The following is a 10,983-nucleotide window of genomic DNA, read 5'->3' on the forward strand; positions in this document are numbered from 1 at the left end:
GTACAGGACGAACTGGGTGGCCTACTTTATATGAAATAAAAGCTCTTTGAATTATCTTTCCAACGATACCAATTTCACCCAAATCCGATATCGGAGCAAAGATTTATGGTCGATCTACTTTAGCTTATCAAAACAGTCCACTAAAGGACAGATTTGACATTATTTAAATTTTAAAGGCACTTTGGTCATTCCCTATGATATTATGGACGGGAATATGTGTATATATACATGTATATGAGTTCAAAAACTCATTTTCATCATCTATCATTGAGAAAGAACAAACCCTAGCCAAATTTGACCTTTAAATTACTTTTGATTCAACCGTAGAAATTCCAAAGTAATCCGATAACTGCGTTTGTCATCTCGAGAGCTTCGAACGACACCTATTATTTGTACAAACAGGATTGCATAATCAAGAGGAGAATTCTAAGGTATGAATATTGTTTGCCTTGTTCTTTTTCATATGTATATGTGTGGTAGAGGATTATATGTATTGGTTGTTATTGAAAGGTGATGGAAATAGGGTTATAAATTTCCAAATCACATAGAGAACTACCGGTATAAATTTCCAAATATGACTCAAACAAAACTCTGAGACTTAGTTTTTCTAAATCAAACATAGAAAATTTAGCACAGTTGAGAGATTATATTCAATCTTTTCTCTTAAAACACTGAGAAAAAATACCAACATAAATCAACAAACTTGAAATTGAATTACTTGAAATTCAACTCAAAGCACCAAGAAATGAACAACTTACAAAATTTTGAAGAGTTGTTGACTTCAATCGATTTAGGTTTTCCGATTGTGGCTGAACTGCGCAAGGTATAAGAATTGTAGAAAAATATATTATTTTTTGTGGTTTTATTTGAACCATATAATTACCTTGCATAGTGGAAAATCGTGATTAAAAATAACCAGCCAAAACTCAGTTTCATGTTCAAGGATTTTTATGTGTAAGAGTTTAAAAAATGTAACTTGTAACTTTTGGAGATAATCAAAGCAAATGGATATGGAAAAGAACGTCGATAGATAGAATAGAGGAAAAACAATAGCAAGAAAAAGTGATATGTGTCGTTAGGAAAAGCCAGATACTTTGGATGACATTACACTTTTAGTGAAAAGACTAAATTTCCTTAGAAGCAGGCATGATGACCTTCACCTGCTTCCAAGGATCTTCTATATATGTTACATCCTAGATTTTGGCCTTAGAAATTTTTCTTGAAATTCATTCTCTGGACTCAATACAACTCATGGATACGAGTCGTATGCTGGGGTACGAGTAGTATAGTCCTATCGGATGCCGACCAGTGTTAGTTGGTCGGATGGTTTTGATCACTGGAATGGTCACGACTTAAGGGTATGAGCCGTAAGGCTTGGATACGAGTTATATGAAGGACTCGTATGGTGGGAAGTGTTTGATCCTCTTGGTGATTTATTTTGCCAGGGATATGGATCATGGGTATGGATCGTATGTTGAGGTTACGATTTGGTTGGATGAGTCTTATACTAGACAATGTATGATATAAGGTTAAGTCCTGGGTACGAATAGTGGTAACCAATCATAAGGAAGGGTACGACTCATAAGAGGGTCAGTTGTATCCTTGTGATGGGTTTGTAAGGGACTTAAGTGGGGGGTATTCTGTACATTTTCCTACATACCCTAATTATGATCCATGACTTTTAATACTTAGAAGGTTATTTATCCTATAATTATATTTATTAACACATCGAAAACTATTCCTAAACATTCAACAATTCTCTCAAGAGCTTTTGAGGCAAGAGAGTTAGGATTTCAACTTGGGAATTGCTTTGGGGCTTGCTTTGGCGATTTTCTTCCATCATCTTTCTCGGTTTAAGGCATGTTTCTCTTCCCTACTTCTTATCTCAAAAAATATGTGAATTTTATGGATGTTTTCATGATTTCAATGTTGCATGGTTTATGGTTTTCAACTATTAATTGAGGGGTTTGATGTAAATGGTTTGGTTATGGTTTCCTATGGTTTAATTATGATTTTATATGCATAAATAATGGTTTTTGGCAATTGGTTTGGATGGTAATGGTTTAATGGTCTTTAGAATTGGTTTTGGTTATATTATGCCCCCAAGGTGATTGATAAAATGCTTATAAAGATATATTCATTGCATTGACTTGTTTAAATGGGACTCTTGCTTGTTTTCGGCTTATGCATGAAACTATAAATGGTTTAAATGGTTTACAAAGGTTAAAGGCTTATTTATTTTTCTTGTGGAGTACCTGAAAGTCTCCTAGGAGGTTAATATGGTAAACGAAAAAGGGCACTTGAGAGTCCCCTTAACCTAAATGGTTTGTCTATGGATAAATCTTGCAAGTATGGTTGGTATGAGGATACCAAAAATAAATGTCTTTGGTAAATAAATGGTAAATGGATTTTGGTTTGGACATGGTTTTAATTTGGGCATTAATGGCGGGATGTGTAACTAAGCCGTGGAAGGTGGGGGTTCCGGAGAAACCGAAACTGGAAACTCATATTTGCCGATATGAGGGGTCTTCGACGGCCATGTACCAGTGTCACATTTTATATTAGAGGGATGTACTAGTCATCCCATGGGATATTTCCTGGTAGTACGGCTACATGCACTGGGACCCTTTCAACCGGGGGAGTTGAACCCATACGACCCATGGGTGTGGTAAACGGCAAGGTTACACAACCCAGGTAAAGGTTTTAAATGCATGTTAAACATGAATTCCCTTTCCCATAACTTATATATATGTATATTTGTATGCATAATGGATGGTTTTACTTGGTTGTTTAAATGACATTACTTTATCTTTATCCTAAGATACATGCTAGTGGTCACTCGCTAACCGATCTATTGGCGGTTGTATACCCATACTATGAAGGAACCAACCATTCTACTCCTCCTGTCTAGCACACAGATTTGGTATCAGCATTTGGATTAAAGTGGTGAGCTTTCATCTTTTCGGAAGTCTCCATTTCATGATATGGACATTCTTAGACAATTTATTTTCATTTTGGACATTGGTTTTGGCAATGGTTGGGGGCATGTCCCAACTGGATATTTGTATTCTCTTGGATAGAGGCTATGTGGTATTTCTAGGGGTTGGTATGGGCGGGATCAGTATTCGTGTCGACCTTAGCATTGGAATAAGTTGGGAGGCTGGCATCATCGGACATAATTTCTAACTGATCCATCATATTACATTTTGGGTTTGATTGTCATGCTATGTTTTAATATTTTTTTTGGTTTGGTATGGTATGGATGGTTGGTTTTGGTACGGTTAGACTCGGTTGGGTCGGTCACGGTCGTGATCCTATCCTATAGTCTTGATATGAACAATAATGCTATCTTGTTATATGTTCAAAATTTAGCTTATCTGAGGTTGTATAAGGTAGTTGGGTTGGGTTAAGGGGGCGGTCCTCTGACCTGGTCAAACTTGGGATACCCATTACGTGTAGGCCCTGGTTCGGGTCATGACAATTTATTAGGAATATAAGCATGAGTGAGCAACCAGGTCAAGCAGGCAACCGGCGATTGTCATGCCTGCTTCCAGCTGCCTGCTTGCTCCATAATTATATCACCCTTAATTATTTATTATATGTCATTTACATATTAGAAAATCAATAATATTTAATAAAAAATAATATACACATTTATGATATGTCTGTTTCAGCTGCTTCAATTGTAATTTTACTATATCACCTCTAATTAATTATTATAAGTTTTATAAGTATTAAAAGTTAACAATATTTTATTAAAAAGGTAAAATAGATATAAAATAATAAATTAACTATTCAAATTTTAAATTAATTTGGCATCTTATATGAGACTCACTTAAAAAAATTACAAGTATTTTTTATAGTAATTTTGTTATATTACTTCTAATTAGTTATTATGAGTCATTTAAGACATATATGCTTCGCTACTTCAATCGTGATATTTGGTTAACTCCCGGAATTATATCAGTGTCACTTAAATTGCCATAGAAGAAAAAATATTATAAATTACAATAATTAAAAACATAAATTATTTTTAAAATATAATTGATTACCAATGACAAAAAAGTTTGAAAAATGATGGTATTATAAATTATAATAGGTAACGATTTAAAATATTAAATTACAATGCCCAAAAATTATTATTAATTACAATAGCTAATAGCTTAAAATCTAAAAACCTATAAAAAAATACAATTGATTATCTAAATTTTAATTTAATTATTTTATTTTTAGTTTAACTTGTCATGTATTTGAAAATTGTGTAAAAAATATTATAAATTACAATAATTAATAATTTAAATTATTTGGAGACACACAAAAAATTTTGGTTAACTCAAAATTTCATCAGTGCAACACAAATTTAGATATATCATTTAAAAATTTCTTGAAAATTAATATAAATCACAATAATTCAACATTAACTAGGATACATTATTAAAAAGATTCATGAAAAATAATATAAATCACAATAATTATCAATCTAAAATATTTGAAAGATGTCTAAAAAATTTGCTTGACTTTCAAATTTTATCGATGTCATATAAATTGCGATAGAGGAATATTACTTGAAAATTACATAGAAAGTCGTATAAATTATATTATAGTTAACAACTTAAAATATGTAAAACTATATAGCAAATTTGATTAACTTCTCAAATATTCTATGAGTGTCACGTAAATTGGGACAAAAAAAAGTAGCATATTCCGAAAATTATGTAAAAATACGATAAATCAAAAACTAATAACGTAAAATAATAAAAATATATACAAAATTTATTGACTTTTCAAATTTCATCTATACCATATAAATTGGAATAACATATATTGAGGTCGTGTTGGCACGGGCTCAATATCTAGTGTATATATAAGCAACGAAATGGGTAGTACTCAACATAACCCTTTTCACAGGGGAAGTGTTTTTGCAGGAAAAAATGATTTTGTATTATTCTAATCGTGAAAGTGTCAATACACAAAATAACTTCAATTCAATCATATTCTCTATAATATGTATACAATATTTACAATCTTATATACATTATATTGGGAAGCAATTATAATTTAATATTTTTTTAATATTTAGAACTTTGAATACATTAATTACATTTTCTTAAGTTTTGTAGGAAGTGGAAATATTTAGTATTTTAAACTTGATTAGATTTTACCTCAAATAAATTATTTTTATTTAGAACTTTTACATCAAGTAAAACTATAATTAAATTTTGAGTTTAAATCTTTCAAACAATGCTGGTTGCCCTAATATTTAAGAATTTCCAATCGATTAAGACTTAAATTTATATAAATTATTTTTTTAGTTGGGTATGAACAACCAAAGCAACGATAAAAGAACATAACCAACAAATCATCTATTAAAGTAGGTGAGGTCAGACACAATAGACATTTGTTTATATCATCTAAATAGATATAACATTTATTTTGACATCAATTGCTACGTTTTAATAATTTTGTCATTATGTATATAATTTTATTGATTTGTGCAAAATACACGTGCAAAACACGTATACTGAACTAGTAGTAATAATAATATAACGACCTTTAAAATCATGGGTTGGACACTCACTAGGTAAATAATTTTAACAGCAACAAACAAGATAACTTATTTGGTCATGTTTTTTGATGCCAAAATGTTTACCTTTTTTTAAATAAATTAATATTTTAAAAAAAGTAGGTATTCGACCAAATTTTAAAGAGAAAATAAGTGTTTTTAAAGACTAGTATAAACTATTTTTCAGAAGCTAAAGAAATTATTATAAAACATTATAGTTATTGTGGATGTCCACTACTCCAAGAATTTACTCATCCACTACTTCATACACCATTATGGGGTGTAACTCTTACACCTTTAACCTCCTCATAACCTTCATGATTAATGTCATGTTTATGGTGTAACTCTTGCATCTTTTAACCTCCTCATAACCTTCATGATTAATGTCATGTTTATGACAACCTTTCATATGCCTATGTGTTATGCTATAAATAGAGGCATAAAGTTCATATTATAGATACTTGAAAGATTTGTATGCTTGATATTTGAAAGAATGAAAAGCTCTCATCTCTTGTCTTCTCTTCTCAATATTTTTCTCTACTTTATTGTTCATATTATTCATCTTTTGGATTAATTTTAAAACACGTTATCAGCACGAACCTTACAAAATAAGGGTAATTATTGATAAGTTTTAAATATATATATATATATATATATATATATATTTGGACTTTCCTTGCAAAAGAGTTGATGATTAGAAAAGATTCTTAACTTGAAGGAGTTATCTAACATTATTTTAACTTCTACCCTCTGTTTGGCCCCAACATACATTTCTTCCGTATTAGTGATTTATTTTATCTAAAAATTACATAAATACACAACTTATATTTCCAATATTGCGTAAAATCCTAACTCTCTAAATATATTACAAAAATTCCAACATATACACAGAATGCTACGTATATGTCGGCTATGTTATGTATATTAATAGGGAGAGAGAGTAAAGTAATTAAAAAGGTGTGAGAGAGTGTAATTACTTTCAAAAGGGTTGGTATTTATGTTATTTATACTTATTTTATTATATGTCATATTAAAAGGGGGATACAGTGATTTGATTTAATTTTTACACCTTTACATATAGATTTATGTTATGCTATATTTTTTTATTTGAGAAAAGGGTTGAAGAATAAAGAGGCGAATTTTCATGTTAATTTCTAAAGTGTTGGATTTAATGTTATTGAAATCAGTATAGTGAATTAATGAATTTAATTAGAATGGTAAGAAAATCTCTTCGTTGTCTATTAACACAAATGACTATGTTACTTTCGGCTATTAGTTGTTTATCCTTAAGTTTGAAATGTCAATATTGAACATGATATAAATTATAATATGATGTGTACATTGTAGCAGGGTAAAGAATGTAACAAGTCAAAATTATGACTTACGAATGTGTACAAGGTACTTTGATTTATGTTATTAGTTAAATGTAATTTGGTGAATTTAAGTCTCATCGCACCAAGGAAAAAAATATCGGTTTATGTTTTGGTGCACAACGATGATCTTGGGATTAAGTCCCACGGAATTATGGCCTCATACGTCTTTATTGGTAAGACGTTAGGTTCATGTCCCAATGCATTTTGACGATATGATGATGACTAAGGCAATTGATGAAAAGTCATAAAATCCGCCACATTGATATGTTGCATTCTTTGATGTGAATGTGGTAGCATTGCGTAATAAGTCTAAAAAGAATAAAAGTAGTTTAATATATGTGGGTGTGAAGAAAAAAATATAATAGTCATCGTTGTGGTGATTGTAAAAGAAAGAACATTACGGATTCTCAAAATGATTCTTCAAAAGATGAAGGTTATTTTTATCATTAATTTGATAGGCAAGGTATTGGACACTCGATTGTAGTGTGATTTAATTTAATAGGTTTTATAAATCCTCCATCAAAATAATATAAAATGGTGGTACATTTAATCTTTCAAAAATGTTGTTGAGGTATATATCATATGAATATGATAAATGTTAAGATATTGAGCACATAGAATATATTAGTCCATTTCTTGAAGAGAATGTGACTGGTGATAAATATTGTGGATGCCCAACCATCATAAAAGTGAATGTGTCAAGATATGATGAAAGTCACAGACAAATACGTGCATATATATGATTGGTAAATACCAAACACCTTCACGGGAGGTTTGAAGGAAATAAAATTTTAATTTTATATAAAAAGGCCATTGATGCTATAGTGTGATTGATCATGATCTATTAAAGGGTAAAATCAAGAAGTGATTCTTGCCTACAAAAGTTTTGGCCATGATCAAAATAATTATTATGGTGTGGTCGAATGAATTTTCATTGATTGCGTAAATATGGTACGCCCAAAAAGGACTTTGCCAAATGTTATAAAAAATATATTATTAAAGACAAGTAAAGTAAGAAAGAGGTCTTGAATATAATGATTTTGGCTACCAGAAAAGTAATTCTCTCCTTAAAAGGAGATGGTACCCATGCGAATGGTGTTTTTGAAATATAAGGTAGTACACAAGTATTTCATAGCATCGAAAAGCTAGTGTGCTACTAGACGGAGGAGTATTATTTATGATATTGGAATTGTAAAAAATCTCCTAAGAAACTTTTAAAGTTTCAAGAAAATGGACAAGAAAATAAATTATTATTATTTTACGACTATAAATTATGAAAACTTTTTATATCTTCATCTGTTATAAATATTTATAGGAAAGTCTACCCATTTTAATCATGTTTGTTGATACAAATATAGGCATGGACGAATGGTGATGAAATAACATTGAAAAAATAAATGATTCTTTAAGAATTCTCTTATGTTTCTTGTTCTCACAATAAAATATTATACCAACTAAGGTTATGGTTATGTGTCCTAATTTTTTTGGAACATACAACAAGGTGAATATGGGCCATTCACCTGCCATGTGTACCATTTATTATGAAATGAGATGCATCTATGGTTGGTCACATGCGCTGCTATCAACTTGCAATTTAATTTTAGCAAGGCTGTTTGCTCAAATTGTTAAATTGAAAGTATGGTTCCAAACTTTAAAAGTTGATAATGTTGATTGGTTTAGCAGAAAAAATTGTGTGCCTCCAATTATAGCTGAACCATTGATTATGAAAACAAATCTCCCAAAAAAAAAAATTTGGTATGAGACGATTTTATTTAAATATTGCAACATTCGTATGCATCAAGATAACAAGGTTCCCCTTTATTGTTGGTTCAGGGTCAAGAAACAATTAAAATCCATCTAAATAATTTGAATGTGCAATATCCACCACGCACAAAGATGGATCTCTAAATAAAATTGGGGTGGATGTTAGATTTTCTAACATTAGGGGGGGATATGATCAGTAGCTGAAATATAGAATGAATTATCGAGATCCTCGTAAAAAAATAGTGAACTTGAAGTTCAATTGATAATTCATGATTTACAAAATATTGCAAGTTCATTGCCAGACTGATCCTATGCTATAATTCAGCTATAAATGCTCCAATGAAAAGTCCTTGAAGGATAGAGTCTATGGCACATCTAAAGCGTGATAGAAAAATCGGTTCCAAATATAAAACTCCTTGAATAAGGAGACGAACAAATGATAAATATTGTCAATGATAATGAGGCAAGTGCTTTAAAAAGCACTATGGCGTAATTCTTCATAAAACCTTGGCAAAGGTTCAGGTACCTGAAAATGATGAAAAAGAAGAGATCTATCTTAATATGTTATGTCGTAATAAAATCGATATTAAATAACCTTCGACGATATCTTTGGTATAATGTAGAGCTCACCATTATAAATGGCATCGAGGAGCTTGAATTAAATTTGTCAAATAATATGGACAGATAAATTATGCAATTCAAGTTTATTTTTTTTCACTTGAAAAGTGATGTTTTGGAATTAGTCCATAGACTAAGGTATAATGCCAGTGAGATACAATTTGGTGATTGTGCAAAAAGTAAAATCTTAAGATATAAAATACGATTTGTGACTTGAGGCATAAAGGTTATTTGCAAAAGTCCTGGCATTATTATTTGGAGATGTCTTCTCCTATGGTGGATGCAATAAGGTTTCTTTAAATCTGGCAATGTATGAAAAAAAAATTGAATGCGTGTAACGAATGATTGTTGTTGACACCTAATTTTTGCCTTCCACGACTAAATTTAGTCATGAGTTTCTTTGGTTTTTAATAAAATTAAAATATTTATTTCATCCGAATAAAAAAATTTTAAAATATTTTTTGTACTTAATTTTGTCATTTTAAGTAGCGATTATATATTATCGTATTCAGTTATACGAGATTATATAATTTGATTACTTAAATATTTATTCTATGAAATATTGTATTTTAATTAAGAATTATTTAGAAAATAAATATAATGATTAAAATCTTGATTTTAATATAATTTATCATCAAAATAATTTATTTGGATAAATATGCATTTGATTTTATTAAATCAAGAAATTCGAAATTAAAAGAAGTATTAATTCGTATCGAATTTCAATTTAATTTAGCCAATCTATTAGATCTGGCCATAATTGAAATCAAATTGACCATAATTGCAATGCAATCCGCCAATTGATTTTTAATTTGGTCAAAATTAAATAAATATGACTAAATTTTAAATCCCAATTGGGGTTATATTTTAAATAACCCCAAAATTCCCAAAAACTCTCATAACTTCTACTTAATTCCAGCCAAAAAATAATTTTAAATTGTAGTACATTGTACTATTTCCCCCAATTTTGTCCTTTCCCAATTTTGAAATTCAAAAATTGTACTACATTGTACAATTTCCCCCCACATTATCTTTCACCTCACCTTATCTTCAATTTTAAAATTCCAAAAATACCTTTAATTGCTTTTTCTCCCACATTGGTGGATGACAAGAAATAAATTCTCATCCTTTCCTATAAATACTTTTCTCCTACATTGGTGGAAGAGGAAAAATAAACCTCATTCTCTCTTATAAATACTATCACTACTTTGGTTAAAAAGGGGGTTGAAAGGTAAAAAAAAAAAAAAAAAGAGGCTAGAAAGGTAAAAAAACTCCTTTTGAGAAAAATAATTATTTTTATTTAGTAAAAATTTTTGTTTCATAGAGTTGGTCAGCTAATCAAAATATTCGAGTTGCCGGCGACGTTTTTTGGTGGTGATGGATTCCGACGAAGCTCGTAGTCTTGTTTTGCTTCCCCCAAAAAGGTAAGCACATATTTCCTTTTTTTTTTTATTATTATTATCATTTTCTTCTTCATCTTTTTCTTCTTCGTAGTTCGTAGTTATAATTTTGTTTACTGGGATTGTTTGCTGTAGATGGCCTTGAATGCCATAGGACGTTGTGGTATCAACTTTTTAATTATTTTCATGTTCATGATATAAAAATGAGCTAGCAATAGTTGTACGTGCTTTTTTTGACTTTATTTTTTATTATTATGACTAAAGT

The 10,983-nt window shown here is 30.0% G+C and overlaps 1 long non-coding RNA gene across 1 annotated transcript; it reads left to right on the plus strand.

The window, feature by feature from the left end:
* Positions 1-406: 406 nt before the first annotated feature.
* On the plus strand, positions 407-3,222 carry LOC124900047. The gene is made up of 2 exons (XR_007057632.1): positions 407-2,694; positions 2,822-3,222. It is a non-coding gene; the product is annotated as an uncharacterized LOC124900047 (long non-coding RNA).
* The last annotated feature ends 7,761 nt before the right edge of the window (positions 3,223-10,983 follow it).

Source organism: Capsicum annuum, chromosome 7 (genome assembly GCF_002878395.1).
Source record: "Capsicum annuum cultivar UCD-10X-F1 chromosome 7, UCD10Xv1.1, whole genome shotgun sequence".
NCBI classification, from domain to species: domain Eukaryota; kingdom Viridiplantae; phylum Streptophyta; class Magnoliopsida; order Solanales; family Solanaceae; genus Capsicum; species Capsicum annuum.